Genomic DNA, 16,803 nt, shown 5'->3' with positions numbered 1-16,803 from the left:
TACTTCCAGACCTGGCCAGTGAGCAAGTGTCTAAGGCTGGAAACCCTCTGACCAAGAATTGCAGAGAAAAAGATGGAGGTCCTCCTACTTGTTCATGCAAAACTTCTGCCTGAACTAAGTCATCATAGGTAGAAGCTGGCTTTGCCAAGCTAAATGAGAGCTCATGATATCATTCTCATGGCCTTGCCTTCCACCAACTTAACTCAAAGGGACCTTTCAAATACCTCCTCCATAGGGACCTACCTCTGCATGTGTGGCAAGCATCTATTTGCTTCTTCTACTGGAGAAGAAAAAAATATATAATCTCTGTCAGGGCACACTCTAGTCAAAATAATAGTTTTTCTCAAATTTAAGTAAATTTCACATTTCTGAAAGAAAGAACCTCTTTTTTTTTCTGAGCTTTACATCCTCACTGAAACATCACTGCCACCCCACCCTCGGGAAAAAAATCGTTCTTGTTTGATGGGGCCTTCAACTTACTAGAAGAGTTCTCTAGACTCATGTCAGAATTTTACATTAACTTCTACTAGTCAGTTAAGCAAATAAAAATGATTGGAATCTTCAACATACATTTCTGCCTTTTATTTATGCTCTTCCTTCAGACCTGGGAGGGCCTTGTTGCCTGCATGTGTCAGATGCTGTGTGACCCCATAAGATTTAAGTTTGCTTCATCACTGTCATTATATCACACAGCTGATCCTCTCAGAATAACTCTCTATCATCAAGAATATTCTTACCTTTGACACTGGGTATGTTGCTCACACACTATTTTATAGAGCCAATCCCCAGTTGAATTTCAATCATGTCACATTTTACAATCAGCACGTGGCTCAGTTTAAAGACTGCCTCTCTACTGGGTCTATTCTTGAGTCAGGGATCTTCTCCATCACTGACTAGACCATATGAAAAGCTGTAGAGATTGTTCAACCTCAGCATTTGTTTTTTCTCCCACCCTAGGCTTTATCTAGGGAGTTTCTTGCCACCTGAAGGATTTCACTGTCGAGGGAATATTTTGTTCTTTGCAAATTTCTCAAAAAGGATACTGGGGCATATACTCACATTTTCTAAGATATGATTACATTGATAAGGTTTCATATGCCTCTGTTTATCCAAGTAATTTAACTGATATGTATTAGAGCACTTTTCCCAGTAATATTTAAATAATTAGCTAGCATTCTAGAAACAGTTCTTTGCTAGTCTTTCAGGAAAGAACTGATTGCTAATTCTCTCTCTGACTTCTAACCACTGAGCCATTTGTTCAAGGTTGTCAGTTGAATGAATGTGGAAAATGTCCCAATTGGAGAGGTCAAGATTAAAACAAAATTCAGTCTCAAATTTACTTGGCTCTAGCATAGAAATATATGCTCCAATTTTTCTTAACTCCTGCCAGATGAAGCAAAAAAATAAAATATTCTGCTTCATCTTAGCTATACTCAAAGGACTGGTAAATTAAGAATTTGTGCAATGTAGCTGACACTAGGCAGAGAATCAGCCAGAACAATGTCTAACACACAGTAGGTGCTTAATAAGTATATGATATTGAAATAACTTAGTGACCCCGAGTGTGGTGACAGACATCACATTGAAACATCTGGCACCCAGCCAAGAGTGTGCTGTCTGTTGCTTGGGCACTCTGTTCTCACACATTGGTTTATTTTTACATGTGCACATTTTATTAAAAAAAATGTTTTCATCTATAATTTTAATATCCAGCCAACTGTGCATAATGTTTAATGACATCCTATTAACAAAGAAACACTTTTAGAAGAACCACAGGGAAGTAACAATTGCTGCTTTTCTCCTTAGCACCTGATACAAGGTTTGGCAATAGAGGCATTGGCTAACAGCTCTTGCTCACTTCCAGGGCCCATAGACTGTTTCAGGAGGCAAGTATCTTTACCTGTAGCCTTATCCTCAAAACAATGGCTGGAATGGCTTTAAGTGAAACTGATACAGGTAGTATTTGGAGATCATATATCTCCATTTTATAGATAAGGAAACAAGGTTGGAAATATTAAATGACTTGCATATGTTCACACAGCTAGTAAGAGGTGGAGCTGAGAATTCAGCCCAAGATTATCCGCTGCAAAACTTGGCATCAGCGTGGGGTGACATGAATCGACAGACCCTGCTCAGCCTAAAACCATTTCTACTGATTGACTGCTCATGGCCTTAAGACTGCCTATCAGAAGCTTTGCCTTTGTGCTAAGTATGGCCCTCTCCTCTAGAACTTGTATAAATGTACCTTGAGATGGAAAAACTGAGAGTCAGGAATACCCAACCACGAGGTGCCAACTCTACTCAATAAGCTCTACTAGTGACAGGAAGCAGGAATAGCTTAAGAGCAATGGAAGTCTCTTGGAATAGGGAAAGACCCCTGAAGAAAGGATTGGAGAAGTGAGAAGTGAAGAGGTCCTGGGGCTGTTTATAATCTGTTATCAATGATATTTTATTAATAGAAGGTTAAGATTGAAAATACAAGCTTTGCAGTGGATAGTCTTGGACTGAATTATCAGCTCCACTACTTACTAACTGTGTGAACATATGAAACTTATTTAATGTTTCTAACCTTGTTTCTTCAACTATAAAATGGAGATATGTGATAATACTACCTGTATCAGTTTCCTGAGTCTGTCATAAAAAAACAACCACAAAGTTGGTGGCTTAAAACAACAGAAATTTATTCTCTCCCTGTTCCAGAAACCAGAAGCCCTAAATCAAAATGTTAGTAGAGTTGGTTCCTTGTAGAGGTTCTGAGGGAGAATCCATTCCAGGCCTCTTACCTAGTTTCAGGTAGCTGCAGGCAAACCTTAATGTTCCATGGCTTAGGCTACATAACTCCAATTCCTGCCTCTGTCTGCATATTACCACTTTCTCTGTGTTTCAAAGAAACACTTAGGGCTTTCCCAGTGGCTGAGACCGTAAACAATCTGCCTGCAATGCAGGAGACCCAGGTTCGATCCCTGGGTAGAGAAGATCCCCTGGAGAAGGAAATGGCAACCCACTCCAGTATTCTTGCCTGGAGAATTCCACAGACAGAGGAGCCTGGTGGGCTACAGTCCATGGGGTCACAAAGAGCCTGACACGACTGAGTGATTAACACACTGTGTTTCAAAATCTCCTTCTCCTCCTTACGTGGAGACCAGTCATTGGATTTAGGGCCCACCATAATTCCAGGAAGGTCTTCTCTGGTGGCTCAGATTTTAAAGAATCTGCCTGCAATGCAGGAGACTTGAGTTTGATCCCTGGTTTGGGAAGATCCCCTGGAGTAGGAAATGGCAACCCACTACAGTATTCTTGCCTGGGAAATACCAAGGACAGAGAAGCCTGGTGGGCTCCAGTCCATGGGATCTCAAAGAGTCTGATATGACTGAGCAACTAACACTTTCATTTTTTTGTAATCCAGGATGATTAAACTAAGGATCCCCAAATTAAATTAACATACTGCTCATGGACAGTAAGAATTCAATAAATGATCACTATGATTACAAACATGTTAAGTCCTCTTTACTTACAAGCTTACATAGGAACAATGAAAGTCCTGCTCTTCAGAAAATGCATGATTATTATATTATGAGTGTTTATATACCAACGTTTTGGCATATAGTCTCACAATATTTGTTAGATTGATTCATATTTGCTGACTTGGTACTTGGTTATAAGATGCCTTACAAATATTATTAAGTCTCTAATAAGTGCAAAAGTAGTGATAAAGTCAAAAATGATAGTACAGAGACTTGAAAGTTTACTAGGAATCCTAAAATAGAGATTACATTTAAAAAGAAAGATGAGAGTTCCAGACAAGATGGTGTAGACTACTTTCTCTGTGCTCCCTGCTAAAAACAACTATAAACCCTAAAAATAATTCAAGACACAATCAAAGAAAAACTCTGAAAGATGGAAGATGGACCACAATACTGAAGGAACACAAAAGGGATACGGCATCTTTTGAACCACCATCCCACTGAAGAAGGCCAAGAAGGCCACCAAGACCTGGCATTTCCTGACCCCCAACCTATTAAGAGAAAGGACAGCCCAGACTGGTTCACTCCTCCCCGAGATGGAACAGGAGTCCCATTGACAATATTATGTGTCCCTGGCAGAACTAGGAAGGGGAATCAATTGGAAGTCCTACTGACAATAAATTATTTACTAGGATAAGCACTCTTCTATCCTTACCCTGCTTGGGACTCAACTCCCCCACCTAGAGATGCCACACAGCTAGAAGGCACTGACAGAGGATCACAGCACAAGTGTCAATTGGGGAAGCATTCTCCTTCCCCACTGGATCTGAGGTTCCCCTCCTCCTCCACTCAGAGACATTGTGTGTATGTGAGTGTGTGCAGACTGGGGGAGGGAGGGGGATTAGCAAGTGGATCATGCCACAATAAACGTGTAGCCTGAGGTGGACTTCATCTTCCACAGACAGGGGGGAAATTGCAACAAGATGCACCCAGTTTAGGAAGCCTATTCATCCCTGCAGGCCTAAGACTCTTCTCCTTGCCCCCAGTCACAGACACTCAGAGAAAACCTCATAACAAGCACCAAGCTAAGGAGGCACTCTTCATCCTCCACAGATAGGAAGAGCCTGCCAAAACAAGCAACAGGAAACATCATTCAACCCTGAAGCAGGAGACTCCTTTCCCCCACGTGCAAGATCCAGAGAACCAATCCTGAGCAAACTTCTTCGGCTCCCTCATACAACGCTAGCAAGGATCAGTGGACACCCCAGTGACATGAGACAAACCACAGGGACAAAAATAGGATCACAAAGGCTCTGAAAAGGTATATTGTCATTGGAACCACAGTCCCAAAATTAGGTCAGGACTTGCACGCTAAATCTAAACAAAGTGACTCCTGCTAAAATTAAAGGGGCCCACATTCTCCCATGACTATACAGTATATAGTCTCCCTTATGACTATACAGTGGAAGTGAGAAATAGATTTAAGGAACTAGATCTGATAGACAGAGTGCCTGATGAACTATGGATGGAGGTTCATGACATTGTACAGGAGACAGGAATCAAGACCACCCCCAAGAAAAAGAAATGCAAAAAACCAAAATGGCTGTCTGAGGAGGCCTTACAAATAGCTGTGAAAAGAAGAGAAGCAAAAAGCAAAGGAGAAAAGGAAAGATATACCCATTTGAATGCAGAGTTCCAAAGAATAACAAGGAGAGATAAGAAAGCCTTCCTCAGTGATCAGTGCAAAGAAATAGAGGAAACCAATAGAATGAGAAAGACTAGAGATCTCTTCAAGAAAATTAGAGATACCAAGGGAACATTTCATGCAAAGATGGGCTCAATACAGGACAGAAATGGTAGGGACCAAATAGAAGCAGAAGATATTAAGAGGAGGCAAGAATACACAGAAGAGCAGTACAAAAAAAAGATCTTCATGACCCAGATAATCACAATGGTGTGATCACTCACCCAGAGCCAGACATCCTGGAATGTGAAGTCAGGTGGGCCTTAGGAAGCATCACTATGAACAAAGCTAGTGGAGGTCATGGAATTCCAGTTGAGCTATTTCAAATCCTGAAAGATGATGCTGTGAAAGTGCTACACTCAATATGCCAGCAAATTTGGAAAACTGAGCAGTAGCCACAGGACTGGAAAAGGTCAGTTTTCATTCCAGTCCCACAGAAAGGCAATGCCAAAGAATGCTCAAAACTACCACACAATTACACTCATCTCACATGCTAGTAATGCCCAAAATTCTCCAAGCCAGACTTCAGCAATACATGAGCCTTGAACTTCCAGATGTTCAAGCTGGTTTTAGAAAAGGCAGAGGAATCAGAGATCAAATTGCCAACATCCACTGGATCATTGAAAAAGCAAGAGAGTTCCAGAAAAATATCTATTTCTGCTTTATTGACTATGCCAAAGCCTTTGACTGTGTGGATCACAACAAACTGTGGAAAATTCTGAAAGAGATGGGAATATCAGACCACCTGACCTCCCTCTTGAGAAACCTGTATGCAGGTCAGGAAGCAACAGTTAGAACTGTACATGGGACAACAGACTGGTTCCAAATAGGAAAAGGAGTACGTCAAGGCTGTATATTGTCACTCTGCTTATTTAACGTATATGCAGAGTACATCATGAGAAATGCTGGGCTGGAGGAAGCACAAGCTGGAATCAAGATTGCTGGGAGAAATATCAATAACCTCAGAGATGCAGATGACACCACCCTTATGGCAGAAAGCTAAGAAGAACTAAAGAGCCTCTTGATGAAAGTGAAAGAGGAGAGTGAAAAAGTTAGCTTTAAGTTCAACATTCAGAAAACTAAGATCTTGGCATCTGGTTCATCACTTCATGGGAAATAGATGGGGAAAGAGTAGAAATAGTGGCTGACTTTATTTTTCTGGGCTCCAAAATCACTGCAGATGGTGACTGCAGTCATGAAATTAAAAGACGCTTACTCCTTGGAAGGAAAATTATGATCAACCTAGATAGCATACTAAAAAGCAGAGACATTATTTTGCCAACAAAGGTCCATCTAGTCAAGGCTATGGTTTTTCCAGTGGTCATGTATGGATGTGAGAGTTGGACTATAAAGAAAGCTGAGCACTGAAGAATTGATGCTTTTGAACTGTGGTGTTGGAGAAGACTCTTGAGAGTCCCTTGGACTGCAAGGAGATCCAACCAGTCTATCCTAAAGGAGATCAGTCCTGGGTGTTCATTGGAATGACTGATGTTGAAGCTGAAACTCCAATACTTTGGCCACCTGATGCGAAGAGCTGACTCATTGGAAAAGACCCTGATGCTGGAAAAGATTGGGGGCAGGAGGAGAAGGGGACAACAGAGAAAGAGATGGTTGGATGGCATCATCGACTCAATGGACATGGGTTTGGGTCGACTCCGGCAGTTGGTGATGGACAGGGAGGTATGGAGTGTTGCGGTTCATGGGGTGGCAGAGTTGGACACGACTGAGCAACTGAACTGAACTGAATTCTCCCAGTATAATAGCCAAAATGTCCAAAATACAATTGAAAATCATTTCAAATCAGGAACTAGGAAAATCAAAACCTGAAGGAAAAGAGATATTTAATTGATGTCAACACTGAAATGAATCAGATGTTGAAATTATCTTAGAAAGATTCAGGAATTACACATTGTATTGAAGATGTGAAAAATAATTTTTAAAAATCTCAGCAATGAAACAGAAGGTTGTAAAAAACTAAATGGGAATTAAGAAGTGAAAATTACAATATGAGAAATAAAAACTCACTGAATGGACTCAATGGATGTACAGTGGAGATGATGGAAGATAGAATCAGTAAACTTGAGGACAGATCAGTAGAATTTATTCAGATTTTTTCAAACACACATCTGACAAAGGACTTGTATCTAGAACAAAAAAACTCTCAAAATGCAACAGTAAACAAACAATCCAATCAGAAAATAGGCAAAAGACATAAACAGGCATTTTGCCAAAGAGGATACTTAGATGGAAAATTAAGCCTATGAAAAGATATCCAATATCATTACCCATTAGAGAAATGCAAATTAAAACCACAATGAGATATTACTACACACCTATTAAGTAAAATAAAAAAATATTGATAATATCAAAATGCTGACAAAGATGTGGAGAAACTGGATCGCTTATACATTTTTGGTAAGAATGTGGAATGATATAGCTATTCTGTAAATTGGTTTGGCAGTGTCTTAAATAAACTAGGGCTCTGTTGAGTGGCTAGATGGTAAAGAATCCGCCTGCCAATGCAGGAGATACAAGAGATGCAAGTAGGATCGCTGAGTCCGGAAGATCCCCTGGAGAAGGAAATGGCAACCCGCTCCAGTATTCTTGCCTGGAGAATTTCACGGACAGAGGAGCCTGGCAGGTCACAGTTCATGGGGTCGCAAAGAGTTGGACACGACTGAGACTAACACTTTCACTTACTAAACATGAAATTACCATGTATAGCAGTAATTGCACTCAAAACATGAAAACTTAAATTCATATAAAAACCTTATGCAAATATAATCAAAACTGGAAAATAAACCAAGCGTCCTTCAACTGGTAAATGGTTAACCAAGTGACAATATATTCATAACATTGAATACCACTCAGCAATAAAAAGAAACAGACTATTGATAAACATAACAATTTTAATGAATCTCTAAAGAATTATGCTAAGTGACAAAAGTCAATCTGAAATGGTTACACACTGTATTATTCTAGCTATGTAACATTTTGAAGAGATAAGGTTTTAGAGTTGGAGAACACATTAGTAGTTGCCAGGGGATCAGGTGAAGGGAGGTAAGGTGGTGGATATAATTATAAAAGGACAACAGAATGGACTCCTGTAGTGATTAAAATTGTTCTATTCTTGGACTGTTTCAATGTCAGTATCCTAGCTTTGCTATTGTATGACAGTTTAGCAAGATACTACAACTGGGAGAAACTGAGTAAAGGGTACACAAATTCATTCTGTATTATTTCTTACAACTGCATGTAAATGTACAACTATCTCAAAATTAAAAGTTTAAATAAAAGGAGAGGCAAGATGGTGACCATGGTACATACAAATAGAATGAATTGTAGGAACATTTCTCCAAGGCAAGAGCAAATCCTGTGACAGTAGGAAAAGTGCTTTTCCTGTGCAGTACATTGTAAAAGGAGGAGACAAAATTTACCAAATACAGAAAGCTTTTGACAAACCTAAACAGTGTATTAAAAGGCAGAAACATCACTTTGTCAACAAAGGTCCATCTAGTCAAAGCTATGGTTTTTCCAGTAGTCATGTATGGGTGTGAGAGCTGGACAATAAAAAAGGCTGACAGCTGAAGAATTGATGCCTTTGAGCTGTGGTGCTGAAGAAGACTCTTGACAGTCCCTTGGACAGCAAGGGGATCAAACCAGTCAATCCTAAAGGAAATCAACCCTGAATATTCATTGGAAGGACCAATGCTGAAGCTGGAGCTCCAATACTGATGGCCAAACCTGATATGAAGAACTGACTCATTGGAAGAGACCCTGATGCTGGGAAAGTTTGAGGGCAGAAGGAGGAGACAACAGAGTATGAGATGTTTGGATGACACCACTGACTCGATGGACATGAGTTTGAGCAAATTCTGGGAGATGATAAAGGACAGGGAAGCCTGGCATGCTGTAGTCCATGGGGTCATAAAGAGTCAGACCCGACTTACTGACTGAACAACAAGAAAGCTTTTGCTCATGGAGAGTTGACTTGCATCACTGTGGGCACATGATGGCCTTGATGGTAGTTAAAGCCAGGGTTCAGTTTTAGAAATTGGAGATTCACCTCAGGAAACTTTTGCCTCCAGCCTTAAGTAGTTCCATAGACTCAAGGCCTGTTCCAATCTGCACAGTATTGAAGGGACTATTGAGGGTAGTGTGAGTGTGGATATATGGGTGCTAAGGATCTCCATACATCTCTTGTGGAGCCCACCAAGAATGAGGTTACCAACCTCAGTGGGTGTTTCATGTCAATTAAACATGGGAAAGAGCTGCCTGAGAGAATAAATTCCAGCAGGTTTTTAAAAAGTGACCAGATTTATAGGTTAGAAAGACTACATCACAATCCAATTGATGGAAATGCTTCCAGAAACTTCAAACATAAACCTATGTGGTTTACTCAGTTTAGACCAACACACAATTGTTCATAGGAGCAGTCTTCCAATTCCTTGCTCACTCATAAGGAGAGCACTTTTTCTACTTCACAGACATAGAGACATGATCCTCTACAAGATTTGCTTCTAAATTGAAGCAAACCACAAACTGTCAATCTTTACAATCCTCAAATTCTCCAACTTTAGTTTAGCACTCAAGGGAGTCAATTGGCTGTGGAGAGAGAAAGCAAAAGCCTTTCTGGAGGGGGTGGGTGGGGACAGAAGCTCAGACAACAGAGCTTTCCAGAATGAGAAACCATAGTTGGAACATGGTTTGGGCTCAATCCAGGCCTCTACTGATGTGGAGCTGCAGAAACAGAAAACCCTGAATTCCTGACATAGTAGCTACCTTTGCTCTCAGACCACTAGTGAATGTTCTCCAACTCTGTGGCATAGTTATCCTAGACATCACTGAAAAAAAGAGAAATCTACAAACATTTTGTTGGGCTGAAAAGTAAGGTTTTTTGGCAATGGGAGACTTGGCCCTTGGAAGAAAAAAATGCATTGAACATTTCTCTGTCATCTCACAGGAACTCTGAGGGGAATTTTGGAGTCCTGCTTGATATTAGGAGATAAAAAGAGGACAAAACTTTTCTCCACCCCAAATCTGGTGGTGGAGGCCTCCTCAGTGCCAAATGACACAAAAGTTCTCTTCCTTGACTTTAAAAATATGCTCTCCCACTGAGATGAGATTCAATCTGTGCAGTTAGGTAACATATTTCTTTTAGAACTTGTGGAAATGGCTGTGATGTCACTGATAATAACTGTGTAGGGCAGAGTTTTCTAAAGACATTTTGAGGAAAAAATGTCCAATGCCAAATAAGTTTGTGAAATTGTGCATCATCTCCTTTTTAAACAGAAATTAAAGTCTGGGAGAGGTGCTTTGTTAAGAATCCTGGGTAACTTTGTTTAACTTTGCTTGTCCAAAACTTGTTTGATCACACAACTCTGTCAAGGTATATACATTTCAAAAAATTAAAAATCATGACTGTCATACAAACATAGCATACATGTAAAAGTTTATTTCAACACAAAGATTTCTTTAACTTGTTAATGAAGGTATGTATTAATGCTATCTCAAAGAAGGATCTGAGTGACTAGTATATACTGTCACTGAAAGGAAGAATGCTGAAATAAGATTGCTAAATTGCTGAAATAAAAAACAGATCAATGTCTTACAAAAGAACAAAACTATTGAAATTATCTTTTTCATGGGACAGCAATTATTTGTATTTCTACTGACAGAAATCATTGGCAACTTCAACAAGTTAACTTGCAACTGTGCAGAATCTTCACCTTTATAAATAGTAAATCAGGCAATCGTATGTTACTCTATTGTTTTATTTTTTTTTTAATTTTTATTAAAGAAAAAAATCCTTCTTTTTTAAATACTCTTCTTCTCATTCTTTTTCAAACCACTGTGTCCTGGGCTGACTTTCACTAGTATGAAACGCCACCCAGAAGCAGGTTGTGTACCAACGGTTTAGCACCACGTTCCCCATGAATGTGTGGTGCGTGACCCGCGAGGGGGCGGCCGCCTTTCAGGCCGTGTCCTGTGTCCCACGAAGAAAGGCACTCTGCACCTAGTCCCAACGCGTGGCAGGGCGCAGGTATGTTACCTACAGCAATGACTGTCAAAGTGTGTTCCCCAGACCAACAGCACCAGCATCACTGGGATCCTGTTAGACATATAATTACTTAAGCCGCACTCAAGACCTACTTAATCAGAAACTCTGGGATAAGATGCAGCATTCTGGGTTTAAAAGCCCTCCAGGGCATTCTGATGTTTAATGAAAGTTTGAGAACCACTGACCTAAAGAATTAGTAATTAGCTTCTAATAAAATAAATTAATTAATTTAAAAAAGAATTGATCTTCAGGCAATAAGTGTATTGCCAATATCCCAGTATGACTTTGCAAAGACATGTAGTCATCCTTTTGTCTATTTTTAAATTTTGGATAAATTTTCTTAGCCTGTTTTTCAGTGTCACACTTTGCAAGGGAGTCTTCAGAACATAGTTTTTAATATCCCAGCCTCTGTAGCACAGGACAGGACACGAGATCAGTGTTCTTCATACTGCAGGTCATAGCACATTAGTGGATTGTAAAATTAATTTAAGGAGTTATGATTCATATTTTTTAAGGAAATGAAATGAGATGGTACAGATTAGAAAACATTACAGTGTATATTCAGGGTTACTATTGTTTCATGGAAATTTGGTTGCAGTCATATAAATGCAGAGAATGTAATATGGATGGTAGTGGGATACTGTTTTAAATGCATTTATCACTACAGGTGCCAATCCAAAAAAAAATTTTTAATTATAGTAGCACAATGGTTCTCAAACTTTAGCCTGCATGAGAATCCACACATATATGTGTGTCTGTGTGTGTGTGTGTGTGTGTGTGTGTGTGTAGAGAGAGAGAGAGATCTCGCTATTTAGTTAGACCAAAATAAAGTAGTGAATATTTGGGTACTATTTTAGATTTATTATAGATTAATTTAAGAAAATTACTTTGTACTTCCAATCTGGTCAGAATTTGATTAATTGCCCAATACAATTTCACTTCTTTTGGGAAAATAAAATGATGCTGCTCTTTACTTAGGATGAAGAAAGACTTACCGGTAACTTGATGCTAGCAAGACATTACAAATACAAAAAGCCAAATGTGACATTCTTACCATAAGTCTGACTGCTGTGAGGCACACAGACTGACCACAAAGTAAAGCTAACAAATCTCTTCCAAGACCCAGAGCTTCGGGAATACTGCATACTATACCCCTCTTGGTGAGTCATCATACATATTGGCACCCTAAAGGCTCCAAGAAGTCATGGAGCAAAGAAATATGTTCGGTTCTGCTTAATGAAGCATTTCCTATCCTTTTAAGTCTATAAGAACTTTTATTATCATTTACATTCATTCATAATAACTGTTCTCTGTGAAAACAGTGCAAATTACAGTACACTTTGGATTATGCAAGTTTAGGAAAATGATCTTCAAACTTTTAAATAATATATCTGCAAGCAGTATTATACTTATATACTATTTATATTTTGCATACATTGTACAACCACCATATACTTAAGTATGTATTTAAGTATGTTATATACACTGTATAACATACATGAAAGAGAAATTTAAGATGATGGAATAAAAATAATATTTTCAAATTTTTTTCTATTTTTAGAAAATATATTTTCTATAGAAAATATAATATTTTATATTTTATTTATTCATGGTACAAAAAATCTATATTAATATCAGACAAAGTAGATTTAAAGGCAAGCAAAATTACTAGGGATTAAAAAGTGACTTTACATAATGTAAAAGGGTCAATTCACTAAAAGACATAAGAGTTCTAAATGTTTATGCACCAAACAGAGCTTCAAACTACATGAAGCAAAAATCTGATAGAATTGAAAGAGGAAATGGATAGATTCACAATACAGATGAAAAAATTCACTCCTCTCTTAATACTTGATGGAACAAGTATAAGAAATTCAGCAAGGATATCAATCACCTATCAATCACCTGGATTTAATTGATATTTATTTATAGAAAAATTCACTTAACAGCAAAGTGCTCATTTTTTTTAAGTGCACATAGAATGTTCACTAATATAGACTATATCCTGGGTATTAAAATAAACCTTAGAAGAATTAAAATGATCCAAAGTATGTTCTTTGACAATAATGGAATTAAGCTAGAGATTAATTACAGAACGACATCTCAAAAATCCCCAAACTCTTAGAAATTAACACACTTGTACATAATCCATGGGTCAAAGAGGAAGTCCCAACAGAGACTAGAAAATATTTTGAACTGAACAAAAAATGAAAATACAACATAACAAAATTTGTGAGATGCAGCTAAAATGGTCCATACATCAGTTAAAAGGCAATTGGCCAACTGGTCTTGTTAAAAAAACAAGACCAACCTATGTGTTGTCCACAGTTATCTATAATAAGGGAGAAATGTAAACATTTAATTCTTCTATTATTAAAGAAGCGTGTCAAATAAATAATCTAAGTTCCATGTTAAGAAACTGGAAAGAAAAAGAACAAAAATGAGTTCAATAGCTCTTTTTCACATTTTGCTTTGGGATAGCCAGTGAACTTGTGTGTGGTAGAAAAGATTTTCAAGATCACTCACTGTAGCTTCTACTTGGCAAGAAAACATAACAGTCAAATCCGCTTAACTAGTCTCATGGTAACTTCAATACCCTGGAATAGAATGAACAAATGGTGATGCGACCTCAATCAATCTGTCTGCATTATGGGATCCCACTTTTCTGTCAGGAAATCATGGACACCGAGCCTGACACAAAATAGCTTTCTATGCAGAGTGAGGCCATCAGTGTCAGTCTGAATATCAACTGTTAATAAAGCTTAATTTCTTTCTTGTTTTTTAAAGGAAAAGTTCTAATATTTTTTTTCCTATACCCCAGTGGATCATCTTACGTGCCTCTACTCAGATACTCAGAAATATCTAGACTAGAGAATAAAGGGGCAAAAAGACCGTCATGAAGCAATTTTATCTCTGAGATGATTCTGTGGAATTCACCCAAAACAGACAGAATATGCTAGGCATAAAGTGAAGCTATGGGAAAGGTAGCTATTTCTGAGGATGAAATGATCCTTTGGAGAACACACTGCATTTTGCTAAGCTGTCAACCAATAGATTTCTGTGTCTTGTATGTTGTGCTGTGACTGTCTTCTAAATACCACATTCCACTGTCAGCTTGATATTTAAAACCAGCTGGCCTCACTCCATCACCATCCATTATGTTTCATTGTTTTACAAGAAATGTGACTTCTCTGGCAGCAGACATGTTGATCCTAAAGAAAATATTTTTCACATTTTCCCGTGTGGATTTTTAAAATATATTTATACTAGACACAGAAGGTGTAACCTTGAAACAACTGAACTTATTCAAACAGTTAATGGATTTATACATACTGCTCCATTTTCTCAAGATGAATTCATTTAAAAGATTTTTTAAAATAAAGTTTAAAATCCCATCTTTGTCGGCTCAGAAGCTTGCAGGGGAGTTGGCTCATGATGCTTTCTCATTTGGGATCATATTCTGTTGCTAAGAGACTTGCATAAGCTTAGGGATGACTTAAGATCATTGGTAGAAAATATACTTAGAAGCTAATCTATGAGTGGCTATTTTTATATGAAGAATCTTGGTCATTTTTACATAAAGAATCTTACTTTCAAAGAGAAGATATGTTCCTTGTCTTCTGAGAACAATGGGAGCTCAAGCTTGAAATTTAAGCATAATCCATCAGTATCATGGTCAATTTGATTCAGTATTCAGGGTGACATTGACCCTGTTAAAGCCTGAATTTTCCTTATACATCCCAAATATTTTTCCCAATACAGAATGAATTTTTTTTAAAAAAAGTTCAAATGCTTAACTATTGCTCATTTTTACACCAGGTGGCGATAGTGGTAAAGAACCAGCCCACCAATGCAGGAGGTGCTGGAGACAAGGGTTTGATCCCTGGGTTGGGAAGATCCCCTGGAGAAGGGCATGGCAACCCACTCCAGTATCCTTGTCTGGAGAAACCCATGGGCAGAGGAGCCTGGCAGTCTACAGTCCATAGGGTCGCAGAGAGTCGGACATGACTGAAGTGACTTAGCATGTACACACAAGTATCTTAGTTATCTATTGCTGCATAATAAATTACCACATATATTTGGGGCTTAAAACAACATGCATTTATTATTTCATAGCTTCTGTAGATTAGGAATCTGAGCTTAGCTTAGTTGGGTCCTCTGCCTTAGAGTGCCCTGTGTGTGCTAAATTGCTTCAATTGTGTCCAACTTTGTGCAACCCTATGAACTATATTCCACCAGGTTCCACTGTCCATAGGATTCTCCAGGCAAGAATACTGGAGTGGGTTGCCATGCCCTTCTCCAAGGGATCTGTCTGACTCAGGGATCAAACCCAGGTCTCTTACGTCTCTTGCATTGGTAGGAGGGTTCTTTGCCACTAGCGCCACAGAGTGTCCTATGAGGCAGCAATCAAGATGTCAACTAGGGCTAGACTCTCATCTCAATACTCAGGGAGGGAAGGATCCACTTCCAAGTTCACTATATCATTATGGACAGAATTCAGGTCCTTTTGGGTTGTTGTACTGTAGATCCTCAGAGTTATCCCAACTAAGGATGAGAAAACTGGGGTATTTATTCACTAACTTTCCACTATCACTGGTTGAAGATCGCTTCCAGAAGCACTAACTGTCAGACACTTTATGCTTAGTATATGTGAGAGCTGAGCATGTTCTCCAACCAAAGTGAAAAAAAAAAAAAAAAGCCCTCTTGCAGAATCATGGGTTTTCACAGTAAGCAGCCTTCAGCATGTAGAGGTGAATATGGAAGAAATACAGATGGAGTACCAATAGCATTGCTACAATCACAGAAACTAAAGAGCTGCTGAGAGACCGCCCAGACCTTTCCCTGTTCTCATCAAAGGTAGTACCTAAAAACACCCCTAAGGAGACAAACAGTTCTTATTTCATGTCAAGTTACATCACACATTCCTGATCATGGCAGGCAAGTGGTGAGATAAAACGAAGATTTGAAATGTACAGGAAGCTCTGAAAGGTCCCCAAAGAACCTATGCCCACTCAAACAAAAGCAATGGTTCTAAGTAGCAACAACTCTAATACTTTACTGATTCTTGGATTGGACAGACTCCTGGAAGATCATTTGATAGCCTACAAAATACCCTTGGAAGTAAGGATAGGCCACAGAAGCCCCAAGGTACCATGAGAGGTTGGTAAAAGTAACCTAGGAAGTAATAATAGCCTACTTTCGCCCCTCAGCAAATCCTAGGAGGTTGGTGCTGGATCACATCAGCCCCAAAGTACCCTGAGGTTGGGGGGATGGTACCCATAAGGTCCAAGATAAAAAGATATCTGATTTTCAAATTTCAAGACCCCTTTCACAGAACACATGGAAAATGTAATCAGCAACAGTCACACTCTGCATTTTTTTTCAACCATTTAAATGGAAATTGACTTCAAGTTATAACTGAACTAAGATTCCTAAACAAAACTTAGCTTTCTCCATATTTAAAATGAATCAACATTTGGAGTCATTGGTAAAATGATGAACAGTTCCCCAAAGGCAGAGTCTTATTTTGTTTC

The sequence above is a fragment of the Muntiacus reevesi genome, chromosome X (genome assembly GCF_963930625.1).
Source record: "Muntiacus reevesi chromosome X, mMunRee1.1, whole genome shotgun sequence".
Classification (NCBI taxonomy): domain Eukaryota; kingdom Metazoa; phylum Chordata; class Mammalia; order Artiodactyla; family Cervidae; genus Muntiacus; species Muntiacus reevesi.
This window is presented reverse-complemented; position numbering follows the sequence as displayed.